Consider the following 24724-nt stretch of genomic DNA (forward strand, 5'->3'; position numbering starts at 1 on the left):
TGTGTGTGTGTGTGTGTGTGTGTGTGTGTGTGTGTGTGTGTGTGTGTAGTCATACGCATACAACCCTGCATTTTCTTTCTCTTTTTGTACAAATGTTATTGATTTTGATATCTTTTGTAAGCAAACAAGAGATGAAAGGCAAAATATTTGCCGAGATTTATGAGAGTGTGTGTGTGTGTGTGTGTGTGTGTGTGTGTTTCTTGGCTCTACACTCCCCAGAGCTCCTAACACCACGCTCTCTGCCCCACTAACCAAGGATGATTAATAAAGGGCATGGAGGAAAGAGAGAGAGACACACACACACACACACACACAAAGAAACAGAGGGATAGAGAGGCATAAAGAGAGATGGGGAGAAAATCGGCTCTGCCTTTGGCTCCAGGCTTAACTCCCACACGAGGCTTGCTTTTTTTTTTCTTTTTTTTTTTGCTCCCTTTAAAGCTCCTAGGGAAGTAATGGGTGGCAAAGATGGCAACATTTCTCATTACCTGTTCCTTCGCTGTCACTCACCTGTCTGGCCTCGACGTCCATATTCTGTTTCAGTCGTGTGTGATGTTACAACCAGCGTGGATCAGCTCTTCGTGTGCTCTGCTTGCCTCACAAATCCCCCCTGGCGTCCGCATACAGATGAGGTTGTTACATTGTATGATTACATAGAGTGTGTGTGTGTGTGTGTGTGTGTGTGTGTGTGTGTGTGTGAATACATTCCAGTGTGGTAGCCTCATGTTTAATTCACACCTCTTGCATAATTGAGTTACCGAGTGGATTTTCTCCACGTTGATGGAGGCGGTGGGCCTCGAGGATCAGCTGTTAGCAGGAGGCCCGGGAATCTACGGTGACATGTCGGTGACATGTCGGTGACATGTCGGTGGCATGTCGGTGGCATGTCGGTGACATGTCGGTGGCATGTCGTTGGCATGTCGGTGACATGTCGGTGGCCCGACAGCCACGGACAGTCTCTCTGGGTCTGCCAGATAACCCCCCCCCCCCCCCCCCCCCCCCCTCCCCATGCCCATGCCCAGTGCTCTTCCCAGGATCCTCTTGTGCTCTGCCCACCTTGCCCACACTGGAGCTGGTGGGCTTCCCACGTTGCTCCTCCTGCTGCTGCTGGGAGGAGCGAGGAGGGAAGAGATGGAGAGTGTGCAGAGATGCAAAAAGCAGAAATGGGGGATTTGAGGCGTGGATAGAGAGAGACAGGATGTAAGATGCAAGTCTCTACGGAGGCTATTATCTATCTCAGCCATTGATCGAAAGGAGTGTGAGCTGAAAGAGTCGCACACAGCACTTCACTTACTTTTCTGCTGCTTCTGGTGCATCGTACATTCCCTCTGGGCTGCCAAGAGGATTCTCTCGCATGCATTCATCCTCATAGGTTACATACCTTTTTACAGTTTGAAATGAAGAAGTTCGCTCCGAGCCCACGCCAAGACTTCACAATACTTGGTGAGGTGAATGTGCCCATTTTTCCTGGTATCTTTGATTAAGCCGAGAAGATGCCTCTATTAAAAGCTGCGTGGCTCTGTGCTCGGTGGAGGGATCTATTTCTGCTGCTATACCCCCAGCTAAAGATGCCTGATGAAAAGGTTCATGAATGGCGTCCCAGAATCCCTTTCCCTGCCGCTCAGTTTTCTCCTGTGCCTCCTATATATGTTTGCAGCTTCGGTCCCTGTGGACTCAAAACATACATACAACCTGTAGCCGTTTTGTGTGCAGCTGAATGGATGACGACTCTCGCATCAAGTGAATCATTTCTCAGTGCGGCACACAGTGGAGCCAGTGAAGCGAGCTGTCATTTGCCTTTTCGACATGAATGGGTGAATGTGTACAAGCCCTGCTTTTACAGCCTGTTTTGTCTCCGTCAGACAGTTGGAATTGGTTTCATGATATTTAATATGGTCGTGAAATATAACTGAGGTCACCGGATCGCAGGTAATTAATTGAAATATTCAAACACCTTCGGGGTGTTGGGATAATAGCATTTCTCTTATGAAAGATGATTTTATCTTTATTGATTTTAATAGTTGAAAGTTGTCTGACGAGGAGATATCAAGTCTGCAGACCGGCATAACTCATCTTTTTTCTGTAATTTTCAGAGGCAGGTTTTGTTCTTACCTTTTTTGAACTTTTATAGTTAAATTTCCTAACTGAGTTTGTATTCGGGCTGGGCAATAATTCAATATGTTGATCCACGATAAAAACATATACCGAGATATCATGATACATAATTTGGGCCGTTTTTAAATGATAACGCTCACTCAAATTTCACTCATGAAATCTGATGCGAAATATTTGCGGGGAATATCGTTTTGAGATTTTGGCCTGATCGCCCGGCCCTAGAAGTGCCCAGTGCAACACTTTCCCACTCTAGATTATATTTTGAGTTGCCTTCTCCTGCCCACACATCATCGTACTTTCTATTACCTGCGGATCATGCCAGTAGAGAAGAATACAGAGTGACATGAGCCCCTAAGCCCCCGTATCAAACAGCAATAGTGTGCGTGGGTTAATCACATTAATGCACCTCTCATATCAGGAAGTGCCTCTCAATGGAATCATCCTCTCGACAGGCGATGCCTTGTCACTGCAAAGAGATTTGTCGTTGGCTGCAAAAAAAGAAGGGGGGGGGGGGGGGGGAGTGGGAATAGAACAGCATAGAGAGCCCCGGTCAAATAACTTGAGACATCTGTTCTCTCGCCTTAGAGATGTTTCTGTCAATCAGCGAAATGGAGCAGGAGAGCCGTCGCATCACGTACGCCGCTGCAAATCCTTTGGCACGGAATTCATAACAAATGAATTTAATGTTTCATTTTCTTTCTTTTTTTCATGTAATTTAAAGTGATTATGAGTGAGATTGTTTTTAATGCAGATTCAATAAGACGTTGGCTATGATCTGTTAAGGCTTGGGCACTGATCCTGCTGCTCTGCTATTGGGTTATTGACAGTTTGGTGCTTATGGAGCTACGTTTGCGCCCTATTTGTGATTTTAATTGCACTATGTCGTCTACAATCATCCTGATGATGCTTTCTAGGGATATAGGCGTCCCTTTGAAAAAGGCATCCACAATCTTATTGGTGCCAACTGGCGAGACAAAAAAGAGAAACAGACATGTAGTGATTACTGTAAACACAATATTCACTGTAAGTGGTGGTGAATTTTTTATTGTGCCTTATTAATATTTAACAATGTAGGTAACACAGAGTATATGGCAAACCTCTACTCGGCACTTATATGAAATAAAAGCAGAGTGTTGCATCAGGCTCTCCTCTACTGCTGCATTTATTTTACACTCCCACAGCTCTGCTGTGGCTTTACTCTATACGGAAGAGCTTCAACTTAAATCGTACTGGTGTTTTTTTTGCATATTTCAGCCCATTAACTGCAAATATATGTTAGTGCTGACCATTTCCTAAAGCACCGGGTCGTGTTTTAGATTGCTGTGTTTGTCCCACCTTCAAACAAACAGAACCATCACCCAGGAGGCCACTGTTCGTGCCCGGTGTGAAAAACAAAAGTCAACGTTGACCTTTTTTATCTTATTTTTGTTACGTATTTAACTGACGGCTTAAGTTACAAAAAAAACCCCGAATCATGATCATTTCCTAAACCTAACCAAGTTGTCTTGTTGCCTAAACAACAGGTTCTGCACCCGAAGGGGCCTGCGCAGGCGCACTGATCGCTTGTGTTGCTGGACATTTTGTAGGTGAGCGCAGGGAAAATGAGAATCATTTAAAAAAAGATATCATACAGACTGTTTTATGAGGATGAGGTTGACCTGGAAACCAAGCCGGTGCTTTGTATTTGACAGTTGTGATACTGAACTCCAACCTGTGTTTTAAGATGAGAAAAACACAGAAATAAACAACACTTGATCACAAGTCCCCCCCCTGTTTTTGTTAACGCCACCGTGTCACCACGCTCAGCAGCCAGCGGGGCTTTGTTTGTGCTGCACAGGGGCACTTGAGAAATACTGTCAAGCTGTAAAAGCAAGAATGTTGCCGCAGCATCAGAGCATGACAATTAGCAATTAGTGTGTTTCCGTCCCTGGATATTCTCAGCTTGTCTTTGTCCATGCTCCCTCCCCCGTTTACTGTGCAACAAAACGTGTGAGGCCCCTAAATTAACCAAACCCAGTCGAAAATATCTTTGTGATGTCGGGCCCACAAATGCCCTTAAAAGCTGTGTCATGCATAGTTTTGTAAGTACTTGTGATAAAGCTTGGGTAGGCAGTTTATATTTGGCATCATTTTCGGCAAAAATTCCATAATAACCTTTCAGCATATTGTTATTCAAGTGGTCTGAGAGAAAACTTGACTATTACCAACACACTTTCTCCATCGCTGAAACGCTTCAGCAATATTGTAATATTGGCCGTGGACAGGAAGAATACCCCAACTATACATTCCAATAGGTGGAAAGGAGGCTATAGATATTTTTCTGTCCTTTTTTCTTTCATTCTTTGTAACCACTCTGTGCTTTTTGTATGTGTTTGGCCTCTCGCTATATCATCCTACAAAGCATTTTGTTGATGTACAGCTTGTTTGTCCTCTGTGACTCCCATCAAGCATCTCCTGTGTGTGCCTGAGGCAGCTGTCAGCCTTGCAATGAAGTGCTACTGCCTTACCGCATGCACACACACACACACACACACACACACACACACACACACACACACACAGTCCTAAAAGTATACTGTGCAAAATGTCCATCTCCAACACATAATTTAAATTAAAACTAAAATCACATTTTGTCTTGCCTGACCTGATCTCATGGATTCCCAGGACATTTGGTGGACAGTAAGGATTAAATAAATCTAACATTTTGGTGTTTGTGGGAACGTTTCTAACATAATAGGATCAGCAAAAGGTGCAGGAGTCAACTTCATTTATTGAATTTCATGTCGATCTGCTTGAGAAACAACTCTTACTTTTGTTTTTGGCAAAGTAAGATATCAAGACTCCAGAACAGCAATAATTACTTCTTCTTTTTTTTTTTGCATTGCATTGCATTGCAATACTGCAGCAGTTTCCCAGAATGCTATTGCAAAGCAGAGCTGCCAACATCCCATAGCATCCTGTTGGGAGCCCACTCTCTCTCATGCCCTGCAGTGTGTTTGTTGGGGCAGAGGAGGGGGGGGCTCGGTGGGAAGAGGTGTAATGCCACTACAAAACAAACAAGCGTAAAGTTACTCCCAACCCTGCAAGTCTTCAATAATTCATCTATACTAGAGCTGGATACTCCACTGATGATGCCGTGTGTGTGTGTGTGTGTGTGTGTGTGTGTGAGATAAGTGGTGATATTAGAGTAAAGTGGTATAGGCTACAGTCACAAAGCATAGCAGGACTCCTCCCGGTCCCCAGCACTCTCATTATTCCCACTCGAATCTTAAATGCGCTGCTCTTTCCGCACACACTTGAGCGGCACCTGCGAGGATCGCAGAGGATGCAGCCCGCTAGATGAGGTGGTTTGGAGTTGAAACATGATTATAAGAGTGTTTTGTGATGATTGCCATGTAGATGTGAACTGTATGTGCAGCTTGGCTTCATGGATGTCGGTTGATGTGTTCGGTGACGCAGAGGTGCGTAAAGGCTCCAAAACCATGATTTCCAGTTGAATTTCAGCGCACTCCAAACAACCATCTATGAATTGCACTTTCTGATAAGCGTGAACTTGTCTTTGTCGCACACCATGTCTTTCTATCGTCTCTTCAGGTCGCCACTGCTGAATTCTGCTAACGAACAAGCAAAAAAAGGGTTGTAAAACTGAGCGTGAATGGGTTAATCCTCCAAAGGCCCCCGTGTGTATTCACTGAACTGGAAGGAAATCCTTCACGTCATTTATCCTAAGGCCAAAGAAAGAAGCGTTTTTAGCATCGGAAAATAAATTACGGAGCTTTTTTTTTACGACGGCACAAGGACTGGAAGCTGCAAGGCATCTGTTCAGGGCATATTATGGTGCTCACATACCCAGACAGCTGAGTGAGGTGGACACAGGTCACAGTGGCATTGTTTAATGAGCAATGTGTGTGTGTGTGTGTGTGTGTGTGTGTGTGCGTGTATGTGTGTGAGAGTGTGTGAAAGAGGAAGACACAGAGGAAGACACAGAGGGGGGGGGGGCAACATCATCTCTCCAACTCCATTCTTATTTATTCTTCTTTATGGGAAGCTGCATCTCTAACATGAGAGAATTAAATCTCTAATTGCATTGTCTATAGCTCACAGGAGTATTGGACACAAAGCATACACATAACGTTTGGGTGTTTGCAGCATGTTGAATTTTCTGTGATTTTCCTTCTTTTTTTCTTCTTCTTCTTATCATCAGTGGGATTTCAGTCCCCGTTCCAATTAAAGACGCGTTGTCGTCTTAAATGCCTGTTAGCGCTCATATTGCGATTTAAAAAAAGTCATTCTAATCCCGTCCCAGTAAATATGAATTTATTAGGGGGTCATAAAATCACTTATTTATTTTATATATGGCTCCAGCAGTAGAGGCAAATTCTTAGCTGGGGGTGGGTCTCACTGCTGATATCTGAGGAGTAATGGCTGTAGAAAGCGGTTATTCTTGCTTTGACCTGCATCCTACTTGCCCTCATTACCCACTGTTCTCTCTGCGACCTCTGCTCCTATCTGCCCGGAACCATGGCTGTGAGCGGTCCGTCGTGTTTTCCGCCTGTGAATGCAGGATAACTGCCACTGGAAGTATATCAAAAAGCTCAAACTGGTAGAATAGATATCCACGCAGAGAAGACCTTATTTGTACCTTTCCGTCTAACGGACCTTCATCAGAGCATACACGGTTCAGCTGGAATGGCAGGTGTGGAAACAAACAAATCAAATTCCCAATCACTGTATACAGAACACCTGTGCACACTCTGGTGGTAGAGGCTCCTCCCCCTGTGAACTACAGCCTTAAAAGGGGGTGGAGCACAGTGTATACAGACAAAAAAACACCTTGTAGTAATATCATATGATTTTCATCACACAGTAAATGGGGCCTATGTGTTTTCAACCTGTGAAAGAAATGTCTCATTCATCACTCTTTTCTAAATGTGTTTATATATCTACAATACAGTTGTGTAGTTGTCCAGATACCGGCCACACAACCCCTTTAGTGCAATAGCACAAAAAAAAATGGATTTAGTCTTATCACTTTATCCCCTGGAAACCACAGAACCTCCTGAATATGTAATCGTCAAAATAGGATCTTACCAGGCGCTCGAAAATCCCCCAAAGATCTCTATATGTGATCTGGCTGAAAATACATATCCCCTATATATCCCCTAATATATATATTTTTTCTCCTGCTCTTTTCCTGTCTCTCTCCTGAGTGCATCAGTCACATCCTGACCCATATGTGAAACTGAATCGGTGAGGGTTTACAGGTTGGTGTTTTTTGCGGGCCGTCTTTTGGTTGAGCTTTCATCTCTGTCGGTGCCTGAGAGGAGATCTCGGGTCTGAGCGCCTTGTTTATTTTACCACGAGCACGGCAGCCATACGGCGGCTGACTGACCCGGCGCTCTCTTGAAGGACGTCGTCTTCATGCAACGGTGGTTGCCGCACACCGCAGCCCCCGCTCAGCTGCGTTCAACGACCGCACACTTGGCGAGCGCGTCGCTCCCCCACTTTCCTATTATCCAGATGTGCATTTTATCCTCCAACCGGTGTTTATCACTGCAAGATAGAGGCTCAGGTCACCTCTAGACAGCTCACAGGTAATGGGCCTTGACATCTGAATTAGTGTGCTCTTTCAAAGGGTGATTAGCAAGCAGTTTAGGATTCTGGGGAGGTTCATAGGCAGACATAAACAGGCAGGGGTGATGGGCCGGTGAGGTGGGGGTGGGGGTGGCTGCCTCTCTCTAGTTTCATGATGGGAGGCTTTCCAATAATGCAGCTCATCATGAAGTGGTCACGGTGTTGTTTCTGAGGGTGGGATGGAAGTGGGGCCTGTGTGATTATGCGTTTGCACTGGTGATTTAGCCACTCGAAGAATGCAATTTTCATTAGCTGATTCTGCAGTGTGAACAGTGAACCCAAGTGCTGCCCTCACGGATAGCAGAGCTTTGAAATTTGACACTGAAATCTCTTGGGCTGGCCTTAGCTATTCTGCTCATCCCTTCCCCAGCTATTTCTTTTTTGTATTATTATTATTATTATTATTATTATTATTATTATTATTATTATTATTATTCCTAGGCTGTGTGATTCTCTGTGTGCCCGTGGCGGCAGGAGAGCGGCTGGCTTTGTAGAATCTTAATGGCGGTGAGCCCGCGCCAAGCTTTCCCCTCGCCGCTTGCTGCGGGCATGTCACTGAATACCGATGAGACATTAGGGTCGAAGCGGGATGGATCGGGCCAGGCTGTGGCAGGCGGGGGATCTGAGTGGCTGGAGAGCCCTTTAACCAGGTAGCGCTCCTCACCCTGGTTAAAGGACACGCATGTCTGCTCCCAGAGGCTGCGCCGCTCTGCGCGCCGCGGTTATCTCGGCGCACCCAATCTCCACGATGCACCCTCTCTTGTGCTTCTCCGTCAAGTGGGAGATCATCTAAGTGCGCTTCTGTTCGACGTTGCGCTGCTTCCCCTGTAACATACTGCCCCAGAAAGTGAGGCTGTTCGATTGGACTTGTTCGATTCTGATTCAGTAATGACACGATGATAAATGACAGTGAAGCACGGGGCACAGTGTGGAGGCCCTGCTAAATCTGTAGATGTACTCTAGATGACCATGCACTTCTCTTCTCCTCTCTCTCCTCCTCTTCTCTTTTCTTTTCTTCTTCTATCCTGTTCTCCACTTCTCCTTTTTGTCCTTTTCTCCTCTTCTTCCTGTTTTATTTTCCTCATGTAATTTGCACTCTCCCCTTTGGGTTCAGCAGGTTGATAAGATACGAAATTCTTTCCTTAATATCCAGTGTACAGCAGCATCTGATGATATTTGCCCTTTTCTGTTGAAAATGGATGCATGTGATGTTTTATTCAAGCCGTCTTTGCAACAACGCTGCTTGATATTGCAGCTTTTATTAATCTCCGCTCGTTTCGTCATCACAAATTATTTATGAATGCCGGAGTATAATTTTGTAATGACCGAATAAACAATACATCACTGTAGAGGGTATTATAAAACCTCATAATGTTTTCATGCCTCATATCATAGGGTGCCTCTTGAACATGGCGTCTCCTTCATTATGAAGGTGACTCAGACATCACAGGCTGTTCCAAACAACACAGTTAGTGTACTATAAATGGAGGGCTGTACATTCTCTTGTACACACACACACACACACACACACACACACACACACACACACACACATTAGTCTGTCTCTTTCACAGCATGCACATGGTTCTCCACATGACGCAGATGTTGCTAACAGTGGGATGGAGGGACGGCTGGATGGAGAGACCCCAGTCACCCAGTCACTGCATGATCTGATTACAGACGGCTTCACACAGTCGTGCCGACTGATGAAGGGGAGTGCATCGGAGGAGGGACAGATGGACGAGCCGCGGTCGTTAGCAGCTGTGATTCACTGCGTTGTGTAATATACAGTTGTGGTGTTCAGGAAGAGGAAGGCTCACCAGGCGTGTGCGGTGTAACAGTTTTTGTGTGCTGCTACCCTCACCTGTATCCAGCGCAGCCATGTGCGATGAAACAGTCTATTTAAAAGCTAACAATGCTCTGCCTACTCCGATCTGCTCGGTTATTAACTCCGCTACCCTTTTCTTCTTCTTTTTTTTTTTTTGGAGTGAATAATAATGTTTGGACCTCAAACTTGCACTTTAAATGGAGAAGCGGGAGCCTCCTGTCCCCGTTGATGGCAGCTCTGAACCACAGCGTCTCCTCCCAGAGGGCTTCATTCCCTTGAGAGTGCAGATGCCGGGGAATTACTGCTTCACTTTATCAAATTAAAAAGATTCGCCGCGCGTACTAATATGCATAATGTGAGTTGATGTCTTGGACTTGTTCGGCCAGTGTTTGCGTGCTTGGCAATATCGCTCGGCTTACGTCAGGAGGTCGGCAGCAGTGTCATTGTCATGTCATTGCTGTCTAATTTCTGATCTTATGCCGCTTAAATGTGGAACTCATTTGCATTGGTATTAATTATGAATTCATTGCTCATTGTGGATTATCTGATTTTTCTTTTGTTATGCATTATGATGCTTTCATGCTACTAATTAAGGTAGTGATGAAATATAAATATATCATCATATTAGTGTTAAGGAGTGGAATTGGTTCGAAGACGTATTTCTTCCCATCTTGCTATCTATATTCTGACTCAAATCTCCGCCGCTACTCCCTGAAATGTGAATTTCTACAACCCTGCTGTGATTAAACTGATTCATTCCTCTTTGATTGCACTTTTTAGAGTTGAGGTCAAATCCCTGCAGTCTATTTAAAATGCAATGTTAAACTGCAATTCATTTCTTATGTATAACTTATGCATTCTTTATCAGTTCATATATGAAGATGAGCTGATTTGAAAGAAAAAGGCTCTTTTGTAAAGTTTAGTGACTAATTCTGATTCTACTCTGTGCACTAGATTCTCAGGTGAATTCAAAAATGTTAAACAACAAACATGAAAAAAGTATAAAATGCATTACATCTTAAAGAGTGGACGTAGAGAGAGTCACAGAAGGGATGGAACTTCATTAAAAGCAAACTACCTGGAGTACAAGTCTTCATTAGATGTGACAGTCATGGCTATTTCCCAGGGGATCACGAAAGCTTTCTCATAGTGTTTAAGCTTTAAAGACAATGAATCGCGGGTCTCCGACTATCTGGAGCTCCACTTTTCTGACTAATTCAGACTCATAAATATTTTCCCAAAGTGGCCTTTATAAATAATGACATAAGCAGTGACTAAGCCTGCGCATGGTCCAATGAAGCAGACCGGCCTCAGCATGCAAGGTTAAATGAGGATGATGAGTCAGGTATTTACAATTTATAAAAAACATATATCTCAATGCACCAAGATAAACAATGGCTGACATCGACAGGATCCGAGCTGATGCAAGCACGTTCCCATAAACAAGTGAAGCAGGTTTTTAAAAAAAAAAAGAAAAGCGCAGTATTTGTTTGTTCCTCGACTCAACTTAAAAGCAAACAATACAAGTTTGTTTCTGAGGTACACAGCTTCAATAAGCCTTTTGAGAAAGTTTTCATAGAGCGGATTAAAAGAGCGACAGTCGTCAATTAAATCCAGTTTGACACCAAACTGTGCCGCTTCCTGTTTGTGTGCTTAACAATATGCGAGAGCTTTGAAGGTGAGTTTCTCACTCTGGAATACAAGTCCTTTGATTAATCTGCATTTCAAAATAAGTAAGTAACATCACTGCAATTACACTAAATATCAAATGTACGTTGGGTGGGTGTGTGCGTTGAGTGGCAGTCCATTGTCGGCATCACCACAATAGAACACGTGTGTGTCATGCAAGCGGGTGTTGCTGACGGGCTTTTATCCCGGCTGAGCTGTGAAAGTGGCCGGTAAAAGTCCACATTAGAAGCGCAGTCCTCCCTCCTTACGTTGTTCAAGGACTTTCTGTCCTCTGCTCTGTTGCACTTTTGGTCTGCGTCTGCAATTTAATACGCATCGTCTGCGATGTGTTCACAAATTGTGGCTTTACCTCTGAAATTTTGATACCGATCCGTTGACTCCGTCCGACCTCATGTCGTCTGTTCGAGTCGAGGCCCCGTTGGGTTGCAGAGGGACTTAAGTCGTCGTCGCACATAACTGCTGTATATTCATTTGGAGATCTGATCTCAGATCTGATTGACATGCAGCATCGGGTTCCTGAAAGGTTCATGTTTTTACTGCTGCAATCATTTTCTTGGTCAGTTTATCTGCCGATTGTTTTGTTGATCCAAGGTTCCATCTTCAGATTGCTTGATTTGTCCAACCGACAGTCCACCATTAAACCGACAGTCCACCATTAAAGACTTAGAAAACCAGAAAACTCACATTTCGAGAAGCTGGAGGGCTTTTGGATTTTTTGCTTAAATTCCCAATGAAACTGAAATAAAGAATATCTTAAATATTCTTTTTGCATAAATTGTTAAATACAGTGGGTACGGAAAGTATTCAGACCCCTTTAAATGTTTCACTCTTTGAACAGAAATGTAGAAATTTTTGCAAATTTATTAAAAAAGAAAAACTGAAATATCACATGGTCATAAGTATTCAGACCCTTTGCTGTGACACTCATATTTAACTCACATGCTGTCCATTTCTTCTGATCCTCCTTGAGATGGTTCTACTCCTTCATTGGAGTCCAGCTGTGTTTAATTCAACTGATTGGACTTGATTAGGAAAGGCTGTTTTCTGTTTTTTTCTGTCAAGATGGGGTGCTGAGTGTACGTTAATGAGAAATAAAATGAACTTTTTTGATTTTAGCAAATGGCTGCAATGAAACAAAGAGTGAAAAATTTAAAGGGGTCTGAATACTTTCCGTACCCACTGTAGATGCACAGAATGATCAGGGGATGTGATCTTCATTTAATCTCAACTTTATAAACAATTACTACAGTTAATGACAATAACCAGTTTGCTTGAAGTCCGTTATTTTCCTAATAAATCACAAATAAAACAGAAATGCAACAAATAGCTGTCAAAATAATTTTTTTACTTCAACATTTTTGTGAACGCTCTGTCAAAATACATGAAATCTCCACATTTTGGTGCATTTTCCCGTGACGAGCCTATAACATAGTTATCTACCATCTCGACAGGTTAGTTGGGTTTCATACCAGGGCTTTGGGGCGGTGCTTTGGCGCTGCAGGCCAGATGATGCAGTGTGGCATCATGCTCTCTCCTCTGGTTCATTACAGACTCAGCCAGTTTGTGTTTTTGACATGGCCGACTCTGACCCCCAGCCCCGGTCTGTCTGGATGGCTGTTTTTATACCTGGCTGAGCAGCCCTGCCATTGGCATGCCCCTACACATGAAGGGACCTACAAACAAATCCAAAAAGACACACACACACACACACACACACACACACACACACACACACACACAATAATGTGTACAGACACAAACACACAAAGCTGTTGGTTTGGATGAGGTGAAGGTGGAAGTTGGTAAAAGGCGGTCCACCTGTCTGTCAAGCTGAGGTTTTTTCCCCAGCTACTTTGTGTAGGATGATTGGTGTTCTTACTTTGAAATGAAAGTCTGACATTAGCGGTATTAGGGTTGTTATGGTGGATGTGACTGTGGCTGTCTGCAGGTTGACATTTGAACAGTTAATAAAACAGAAAACCCTGGGTGCTCTAATGTGGAGGGCAGCAGAGACGGCGCTTCTAAAAGTTCATTTAAAACATGGACTGAAAAAGATGATTAATATGAGACTTTTAGCTCCCTGCATTACTGTGTAATGGATGTTCGTACTCATCCTTTCCTTGTTTGCTGCTGTCATTTTCAATATTGCATGGAATCACTTATGAGGATAGATTTTTGCACATTATTAAATTAAGGGAAATAGAATCTCGCCTGCGAATGAATCACAAATTACGTACTCTCCTCTCTATTTTACACTTCATATGATATCCAATTAACAAGGAAGAATGAGCTGGAAAGCTCATATTGTTTCCTTATAAAAAAAAAAGAACCACAGCAGCACTCTTGCTTGAAGAGTCCCGCTGTCTATAGTCTGACAATGTTGCTCTCATAAATGTACTTAAAGTTACATCGTTGTTGTCTGTGTCCCTGCAGACAAAATTAATTATAAAATCCCAAACTCACTCAACAAATGCAATTTGTGTTGAATGCGTCAGGCGATGGAAGCATCCACCGTAAGACGGAGTAAATCTGTGTTGTGTTTTTCAAGCACATTTATTCATTTGTTTTTCACTTTGAGTATCTGAAGCACAAAAACTCATCAACATAACAAAACATTTCTCCTGTTGAGAGATTTGTGAGGGGGGGGGGGGGGCAAAACAAAAAAAAATGCTATTGATAAAAATCCCATTTACAGAGCAGCATTGTAGATATTTTCTATTTATTTGAGTCGGACGTCCTGGAAAGACCTTTTGCCGTTTAGAATTTTTGATTGTAGTAACAGCAAAAGGATGCCAGGTTGCAGGAACAATGCGGCCCAGGAAATTAGTCTGTGTGGCAACCTCTCTCTCACGCAATGTCCCAGGCTCACAGCCACGTACCAAACCAATTCTGTTACTCCTGCACATAGAAGCAAAAATTGATCTGTGTGAATAGACTGGATTGCTGTTGCACTGGATGGGGCTTAACGGGGGGAACACAGGCGAATATAACCACTTATCTGTCCATCTATCCATTGGTCCATTCAGCCAGACAGGGATGCTGCTCACTGTGACAGGCCCATTGACGGGCCAGAGAGGAGCTCCGGATTACGGGACTAGAGGACGACACGAGTGCTTGTCAGGCTGATGTGGAGAGAGTAAGGCTTTACAGGCTGAAAACACCTCTGTGGCATGCATGTGGCTGCACCTATGCAGAGATGAAAACCAGTTGAGCCAGAAGCACGGTTTGGAAACACCCGTTTGCTGCTTTATTTTCTTATTCATCTGTCTCGCTCAGGACAAGGATAAATGCATGCCAGTTGGTTTAATTGCTGACCTTTTAAAGGGGAAAGAAAAAAGGGCTATTAGAGTAATTCATTTCATGGTCTAGCTGGTATACGCCACTGAGGAGAGAAAAAAGAGCTCCTCTGTACATAAAGTATCAGTTCTATATTCATCTACAAAGCTTTGCCAGTAAAGTTTTGCTTTAAATAGCAACACAAGTGGCTAGTTCTCTGTGAAGGGTGAGTTTAGTTATTCACACGGAGAGACATCTTTGATGTTTTTGCAGTGTAAATTGAGTAGAGTTTGTTTGAAACAATATGCATTATTAAGCAGACTTTTTGTTGTTGACTTTTTGTGGTTTTGAGGAGTCTGGTGTTGAAGGACAGCCTCTACTATCTCATTAATTAAGTACATCAACATAAATATCAACATATTTTTTCTTTTTTTTTTATTGGTTACAACTACATTTTGTAAAACCATTCTTTAGTTTTGTTATGGCAGCTCCATTGTTTTTCTGCAATACATGTGTGTGTGTGTGTGTGTGTGTGTGTGTATATGTGTGTGTGTGTGTATATATATATATATACACACTCATATAACAATGAGTTACGTGTTAACGTTGTAATCGTCCCCCTTTTTGTAGCTACTCTCTAACTGATCCATCTCTTTTATAATGTTAGTGGCATTATTCACTAACAGCTGATCTGATGCATTCTTACTCTTAAAATACCGAGGCTTTGACAAACGCACCTTCTTATGAAATCAGATATTTTATGCATGCTGTTGAGCAGAACATGGATGAGTGATCACGTTACTTCTCATCTCTCCTCCAGGATATGAGCTCCAACCTGACACTGCATATGACTTGCAACATTGAGGACAGAGCTAGCCCGGGTTATTTGTCAATTTACAATGTTCATATATGTGCGCGGACACTTCTGCACATCTGTATGTATACACGGCAGCCGACGGAAACATCGCCTGATGCCTGCGCCTTCGGTGTTCCCGTGGGATTTACCACTTAATTCATTTGTGAAACTCTCGATGGAGACACGTGTGTGTGTGTGTGTGTGTGTGTGTGTGTGTGTGTGTGTGTGAATAGATTTGCATGTGGAACGTTTATCCTGGTAGTTGAATTCCACAACGTGCCCGAACGACAGGTGTGGAGAGGAACAAGCTGGCTCTACAAGGCACTGCCTGCCTTTGTGCACAGAGTGGGTGGATTCGTCCTGTTTTGTAAAGTCATTAAGGCATCGGTATTCAGATCCACCCAGCCACACCAGCGATGTTCCCCATTGTCATAGATAAACTCCACCCTGATGCAACAGGTTGGAATCTCTCCCGAAACATCTTCCCCTCAGACATAAGCCTGCTACCCAACATCATCTTGATATATTTGAGGGGGCATTCAGCCGGATGTGAATTTGTCAGGCTAATTATACTGTCATATTGTGGTGGTGGATTTCGCACTGTGAGGCTTCCAGTTTTAGTTCTGAAAAGCAATTGTAGCTGCGATAGAGCTGGATTCCATTTTCCAGCGGCAGCCGATGCCCTCTTATCACTGCTTTCACTTTGACGCCTATTATAATAGCTTTACGCAGACATGGGAAGAATCCCAGCAGCCTATTACCGCTACCTGCATGCATTTGCTTTATGTCAGCCGCTGCCTGAAACGCTAACCCCACCTTGCCTCACACTGCATTGCATTTTATTAATTTTTTTTACCTCTTCTATCACATGAAAGGGTGCAAAAAGGAGAGGGAAAAAATAGTATACATACATGTATGTGTATACTCATGTATCATTTATAGTTATGCTGTTTTCTGATAGCTCAGATCAAATGCTGCACATGGCGGTTCTCGGAATATCAACGTCCAATTATTTCCGATACCAAAACCGTGCAGAGATTGCAGTGTGAGACGATGAAACCTGGGCAGGAACAAGTCAAAGGATCCGCCGTGTGCTAGAGCCACATTGCTTGCAGTATACTTGTGTTTTGACATTTCCAGGTTAGCCGTAACTGTAAAGTGCTGTTGTTGTTTAGAGACGGCACCTCGGCAGCTTCAGTGTTTTGTTCATGCTGGAGATGACAGATAGAGAGAGGCAGTCCATAACATCGCCTTCACCGATATAGTACGCTAGAGGACTCTATATAAACCATTATAGGGAACCTCAAGGACACCTGTGACATGAGTTATCTTTCATTAAATAGTCAGCAAACTCACTCATTAATGTCTAAATTTAGTTAAGATACGCAAACATAATCAATAAGCCCCTGATCATACCAGACCCAGTAAGGTTGTAACAGGAAAAAACAACAACTCAGCGCTTTGAATTGATTTTCAAGGATGTGTTTTCATTTTTGAAAAGAAGATTGTGTCATTTTTTTTTTTTGGACATATTTGCTCAAACTGTCACTATTTCCCAGTAGACAGCAGTACATGAGACATGATAATCTGTGTCAAAATCAGGTTCCTCTGCCTCCTTTTTGCGCTCCTAATGGTTTTTGCAAGATCCCACCACACCTAAAGAGAAACACCTGATCACAGCTGTCAATCACTGTGGAGCATCAATCAAACTGTCAAACTATAGGATGCTCTGATCAAATATGAATTCTGCTACTGCATTGTATCTCTCGCCTCAAATGTTCTCTCAAACATATTTTAGTGTATGTTTAGCTGTAGAATGAAAGTTTGCTCCGGACCGTAATTAGTTTTGGCTTGACTGGTTTAAAAGACTTGCTTTGGGTTCATGAGCAAAAACAAAAAAAAAGTAATTGGGTGATTTAACTGAGCGCTTTGACTGTAAATCAAGAATCGGTTTACATAACATTTAAAAGAAAGGTTGTAGCTGCAGGGGACTCTAAACCGCACCGGCCCCTGCGCCTGATAGGCCTGTGTGGTAATTCATCCTTTACCCAAACGGATATCTAGATATCAAACACTGGCAGAAGGTGTAGTTGTTATGATTTGATAGAAAACACAGACATGGACTCTTCTGAAAGCTGTTGCCAGGTCAATGACATTTTGATAATGTGGCCTTGTCAACTGCTCTCAGATCAGATCTCCTTAATTCAGAAACACTTTGTTCGTGCACCAGCAACACATTCAGAAACGGAGCAGAAGCACAGTAAAAGAAATCGGGTAAAACGGTCAAATTTGCCATTTTGGATAATAAGACCGCAGGCTCAAGTTTCCATAGCAACAGAATTGAAGCGTGCTCTGTGGCACCCAAAAAAAAGTTAACCGGCCTTACCGGGATGAATCAGACTTCATGTCGGGTTTTGCTTGTTTGTAGCAGCGGACTGAGATGGGTAGCTGTCGGCGAGACGGCTGACGCCTGGCTTACCTCCAGCCATCCTTACGCATCAGCTCGCACGCAGGAGCTCCTCCCCTTCATACAGGCGCTTAGACCGGAGTATTTCTATTATTGGGCTCTCCTGCATTCAGCTGTCAGTGGATGCTCCGTGATACGAGGTGGCAGGCCACAGAGGCACTGAAGCATTTCCGCTCCAAGTGCCCTCTCTCCCCATTTCTCTTCTTCTTCTTCTTCTCATTCTCCTTCTCCTCCTTCTCCTTCTCCTCCTCCTCCTCCTCCTCCTCCTCCTCTTTTCTCTGCTATCATCCTTTTTCATTTGGCTTTGTTCTTCTCTCTTGCCCATCTGGCCCTTTATGCAATGCATGCAGACACACATGCTGTACACAAATGTTTTGTGCTCTCAGTCTCACACACACACACACACACACACATTCAAATGGCCACGGGGAGCTGTGCTAAGGTATGTGTCTCTGCCGAACCACTTGCCCTGGAGTCGAGGAGTAGATCACTCAAGCATTGCCTGGAAAAAGGAAAACTGCATTTCTTCTTTTTTTCTTCACCTCTTAATGCTCTTAATGCATTCTTACATTGTGCTTACTTAGATGGAATCAGGAGCTGTGTGTGCGCATGTGTGTGTACGTGGGTGAATGAACATGCCCAGATGTGTGCCGTGAGCTGACAGAAACGGAGGGCAGAGATAAATAGTCCCTTGTCTGCTTCAGAGCCGGACGGGAGTGCAGTGCGGGAACAGAGAGTGGAGGTGGATAACTGGATGTGCTGCTGCTGCCCTACTGTTAATTCAGAGGGAGGCTGTGAGCCACCTCTGGCTATACCTGCTCCTCTCTGAGCCTGTATTTCCAGATCCAAGGCGTGTCATTTCCCACAACAGAGGAGCACCCACGTGTTTGTGTACTTGGAAGAAGTATTCAGATCCTTTCCTTACAATTATTATTTTCATAATCGATTTTGCTCTGAGACATTACTGAAACATACCCTTCAATAATTCCCAGAGCCCAAGGTGGCATCTTAAAATGTCTGACACGAGACTAACTGTCCAAAACCCAAAGTTATTTAGTTAACTATCATGAAAGGGGAATAAAACCTGAGCATCTGCCCATTTTAGTGGCTAGAACCAGAGAAAAGTATTTGAACATTGATTGATTATCAGAATAATTTTCTGTCAATCAACTGATTGATTAGAGGAGCAGTGTGTGAGATGTAGTGCCATCTAGTGGTGAGGTTGCAGATTGCATCCAACTGAACTGAACACGCCTCCCATTCAAAGCCTGTCTCAGAACTACAGTGGCCCTTAGGTAACTGCTGGCCAGAGCCAGTGTTTGGTTTGTCCGTTCTGGACCACCGTAGAAACATGACGGACTCCGTGAAGAGGACCCGCTCTGTATGTAGATATATAAACGGCTCATTCTAAGACGAAGTGAACACAACGATTCTTAGTTTCAGGTCATTACACACCTATACAAACATAGTGAATATTATATTCCCTTCCATTTCACAATAAATCACCCCAAATCCTACACACTGTTCCTTTAATCAACTGATCATTTAATCTCTTATTACTGCAGAGCCACTGAGAGGCAATACAAATGTTCCGAACCTCGTATTCGGCACCTTTGATCTGCAATATTTCCCTCTGAAATTTTGCGAAGTCCGAGGTTAAAGTAGCATAAAATGGAAGTCTTTAAGAAAAGTAAAAAATACCTTAAAGTTGTACTTAAGTGTAGTTCTTAGATACGTTTCACTACTACCAGCACCAAATACATTACATTTCTTCAAGCAGTGTTTGTGTTTTGACGTCACAGTTGGAATCACGATATTGGCTGATTGAATATAGTCAGTTATGTAATGCTGTGCATGTATGTTATTTAGAGGAGCGCGTTGCCGCCGGCAGAGTGAGATCTAACATCTGAAAGCTTTACGTGCTCCCCTGACGGATGACAGCGATGGAGATGACTCCATCATGTACGTACACTTCCAGGTCAGCAGTCAGGCGTAGTACTACGCTTCTCTGAGCTTATACATTTAATGATCAAATCCAGCTCAGTTGTTCAGGACCCACGTTAAGTTGAGTAAGATTGTATTTGAAAATATATGTGGCGTTTTATTTTTAGACTACTTTGTTGCTGCATTGAAGGTTTCTCATTATGAGGGAAACAGATGTACTCCAGGAAATGTACAGCAAGGCTATATGTGCATTTTCAGCGTGTCACAGCAGATCCATTCACAATTTACACATAAACCGGTGAGATGTAAAGCATTAGGGTTTGGGAGCATCTCATCAAACCGATTGAATGATTTTAAATGCTTTTCAGAGTAAGCCGTTAAACATTTTAAATGGCAAGTTATTGCCTAAAAAAACTAGAATTTTAAAATCTCAGATTGACGTTCAGAGAACTCCAGAGAGGAAGAGCGAGGAGAGATTGTCAGAGCTCAATGAATCCGGGAATTTTACCAATTTGGAACTGGATCCAAAATCAAACAGCCTGTTTGAAGGTTACTGTGGAGATACAATTGTCAAACACTAACACTGACTCATTATTTCGCCACATGCTGATAGTTCTGGCTTTGCAAAATTCCCCAACATGGAGGCAGACCATAGATTAGATGCCTCTTCTATATTTTAGTTATGTTTTTATTTGAATTTTTATAATTTAACCTGATTCAGTCGGAGTTGTTCTAAAGTAGTAAACTGCATCCTTCTTGTATTACAAAGAAAACATTTCGAACACTGAGAATATACAACCTTCTTTTTCATAAACGCTACCTCAAATATAGAGATGTACCGATACTGATATCAGTCTAACACTGACTGAAACAGCTGGATCAAGTCTCCACGACAAGGGGGCAATTGGCTGTAATCCATTATTTTAATGAATACCGATTTAGTGCATATATGTATGTATGTATTGTTTAAGTCAAGCCTGATGTTGCCTTCCACATAAAACAATGATCTCAGTCATTTCCACACAGTGAGGCAGACATGAGACCCAGAACCCAGGTATCGGGACTACGTCAGCCTCAGCTTTTACAGCGAATATGATTCTCACAAAGTTTGTTAGTTATCAGATATATCCTTCAGTGATGAAAAATCTCATTTCCATCTGCTCTGTCAGGCTCCTAAGATCCTGCTGTAGATTTCACATCACGTACAATCAGCATGCTTTGAGCCACCGGCTCACATTCAGTCTTTGAAGTAGTCTGCTTCTCCATTCCCTGGTCCCTTCTCCCGAGCCAATACTTTACCTCCCTCAAAGCTGTGTTCCCATCAGCTCCTGCTTATAACTGGGGCACGGCTGCAATTGTTGTGCAGCGTTTTATACTGAATAATGCTGAGTTTTGTCATAAATGCATAAATGAGGATTTCCTCTTCTGCAGTTGTGAATTTTGCCATGATGTCTGCAGTACATCTCACACACACACACACACACACACACATACACACACACACACACACACACACACACACCGCTCACTGCACAGAAAGATGTGAAATGCCAATTTGCATAGTGTCGGGCTGTACTAGACAGACTATCTGTGTCGGCAGTGTAGAAGGATAAGGGCCTCTCCTGCGAGGTGCTTTAACGCAGAATTGATCTGTTTATTTCGTCTTCCAACACAGTTCTGGTTCAAGCAGTGCTTCAGCTGCTGGGAGATCTTGGAGGCAATTGCACCAAACTGAAAATCATGTCTCACTCATCCAAAACCCCTTTTTTAAGGTGAACAATGTCCCTTGCAAATCTTTATGAATCATATCAAATGTATTTGTTGATTTTAAAACATGTCTTAAGCAAAAATATGTTCTCAATCCAGCCTTTTAAATATGAAGGTTTGCAGTTTTTTTCCGTTTTATATCAATGTGAATTTAATTTATTTTGGTTTTGGACTGTTCGTCAGACAAATTTTGAAGACTTGGCATTTATAATTTATAATTTTTTTCTTTTACTATTTTCATAAAAGATATTTCATAGACAAAATGATAATTCAATTAGTCAAAAAAAAATAAGAAAGAGACAGAATAATCAATAATGCAAATAAGCTTTTGTTTCAGCTCTAACTATTTAGTGTGTGGGTAAATTAACATGCCATGAGTCTATTTATTAGTACAACCGGAGGTATAAGTCTTTCTTAAATATGTGCGTGAACATCGACTCAGCCATAATCAGACCAGGCTTAACGTTTTACCATTTTAATCTTGCCGTCTAAATCACAGCTGGCCTGTTAGAGCTGCTCCTCTGTCCTCGAGGACACTCTGCTTATTGACTTGTGAGACTCAGTGCATGACTCGCATAGCATACGTGTCTAATAGATTTGAAAGGAATCATTTCCAGCTCCGGCTGAAATAATTAAGTTGACATTCTCTCCCCAATGCAATTAACAATGAGCGCCGTCCAATCTGTGACCTGTTAGATGTTTGATTTCATGGGCTGCGTCTTGCATTACAAGCCCAAGACGCAGAGCGCTTCCTAACAGGAGGCAGCATGTGAAACTCATCAGGGACACATGGTGTTGAGAGGAGGCTGCCTGTGAGGCATATCTGGTTCGCCTAGCTCATTTTCACGAGGTGTTGTGAGCTGTGCTTGCTTGTGTACTAATTACTGTCACGTGGCCGTGCTGTTGGTGTAAATTAGCAGACCTGCGCAATGGATTTTAGAGCTTTTGGATGGATCAGACTTGGAGTATGAGAGAAATGTTGTGCATCTTTTTTTAATCCATGCTTGTAATTTATTGTAAAAACGTCACCGTATGAATGTTCTTTCTTTGGTGTTTTGATCAAATGTACACGTTCCTTTGTGCATCCGTGACACTTTCACGCTAGCGTGTCTGTGTGCACATGCGTTGCCTTGATGTACAGTAGATCAAGCAGCTCCTCAGATCAGACTGAGCGGCTGAGAGCCGGATGCTGTGAAATTCAGATGCACCATGTGCTGGAAGGGGGGAGGCAGCCTCTGATGTATTTTTAGACGGGCTAAATAATGAATGCCTGAAAAGACTGCTAGGACCCCAGCTGCCAAACCTTCCCCTCTCCTCTGCGCTCACCTGTTCTTCTCGTGCACGCCTTGAGAAAGGAGGCTAAGGAGGAGGAGGGCGTCTCTGCCTTCACCTGATGCCTCTGTCACCGGCTGTCACTGGGAATAGCAAAAGATCACGAACATGTCTCATCTGGATTCAGTTTGAGACTATTAACTGTTCTTAAAGTGTGACAACTGGGTGAGATCACACTAGCGTGTGTCACCTGCTATGCATCTCTAACTCTTTTTTGTTTTCTAAAATAGCAACTTTTAAAATTAAACTTCAGGCAATTCGACCATCTGGTTAAACTCACTTCATTTAAAACGATTCCTTAAAGTTTAGTTTAATTGGTACCGAGTGAAGTCCTTTCACTGCAGTAATTTAAAAGAAGAAACGCTAGAAGATGAAAAAAACCTTTTAGGAAAATCACAATTATCTGTATACGCAAGATACAAGATATGATTGTTTGATTTCTGGAGGCATGCTGTTTTTGCTTGGTGCTGTGTGATTACATGATTAATTGGTAATTTAATTAACAAAAACAATCACAAAAATTACACTAATCACTTTAATTGTTCAAATCGTTAATCAACAAAGATGCCAAACAGCTCCTCAAATGTGAGAATTTGCGTCATTCTCTCTGTTTCTATTGAATATGTTCGAGTTTTTGACTGTGGACAAAACAGTCCTGTGAAGATGTGTCTTTGGGCTGTGGGGAATGTGATCGGTGCCTATTGTTATTTTTTTGGTTTTGTACACTAAATAAATAAGTTGAGCAAGAAAACAATAAAGGGCCATCAAAAATGATAACAAGAGTTAGCTGCAGCGCTATTTTTAGTTGTCAAACTGATGCGGTAAACTGTTTCCCTCATGCATTGTGTTATTGCACCATTCATACCATTAAAGATCTGTTCTTCCACCCTCCTCTTCCCTCATACCCCTCTTTAAAACAGCCCTGGAGCACATAAGCTGTTATTTACTGAGTAATTGTGATGTGTGTGTCCCCCCCCCCAACACACACACATCGATGTGACTAGTTTGTCTGAATCAGCAGAGCTATTTTTAAATGGAAAAAAAAAGTCAAGTAATCCCAATCAATCAGGCTGCACCCCCTCACACACGGACCAGCCACAGAGTGATGGAGGATCAGATTATAAAGATGCCGTAGGCCTCCGGTCATGGCGAGGGAAGATCCGTGACGAGAGATGATTATGGAAGAATGGATGGAAGAATGGGAGATACGGTACAGAGTGTGTGTGTGTGTGTGTGTGTGTGTGTGTGTGTGTGATGGCAAGTGGCAAAACTGGGCGCTTAGAGGAGGCACCCGGCTGAGCTTCTTCACAAACTAAATGTCTTAAATTCCACTCCATAAGTGCTGTGGGGCAGATTAAAGGGATGATTACACAGGCAGCAGGGCACTCATTAAAATATAGCATAGATAACAATGGCAGTGTCTCCATCTGTCGTCCAACGACATCACCAACAATTCATAGTTTAACATAGAAAATGTGAACCTGCTGGCATGTGAAAGATAAGTTGATAATATCTTTTTTTATTTTTTTTTTACTATGACATGAAAAGAATAGTTATTTGTTGTTGTTTTACCTCTTTCCTACATTGTCTTCCTCAGTAATGTGTTTATGGATGTTAAGATCCTGAGGGTTCAACCCTGATTTCTCAGCAGTGAAAAGACAAGCTGTGATTTGGTAAATCTCTCATCATGAGGTCATTAGTCAATGTTGGAGACGGAAGATCAGAGATGGTTGCACTGGCTCTGTGGGAGCCCTGGAGGTGTGTGTGTGTGTGTGTGTGTGTGTGTGTGTGTGTGTGTGTGTGTGTGTGTGTGTGT

At 42.9% G+C, this 24724-nt stretch overlaps 1 protein-coding gene across 3 annotated transcripts in view; it reads left to right on the plus strand.

The window, feature by feature from the left end:
- The window catches only part of magi3b (membrane associated guanylate kinase, WW and PDZ domain containing 3b), a 125379-nt gene that overhangs the window by 2050 nt on the left and 98605 nt on the right, over positions 1 to 24724 (plus strand). The gene's annotated exons all lie outside the window — the stretch shown is intronic.

This window comes from Anarrhichthys ocellatus, unplaced genomic scaffold (assembly GCF_004355925.1).
Source record: "Anarrhichthys ocellatus isolate YVR2014 unplaced genomic scaffold, GSC_Weel_1.0 scaffold60, whole genome shotgun sequence".
In the NCBI taxonomy this organism is placed as follows: domain Eukaryota; kingdom Metazoa; phylum Chordata; class Actinopteri; order Perciformes; family Anarhichadidae; genus Anarrhichthys; species Anarrhichthys ocellatus.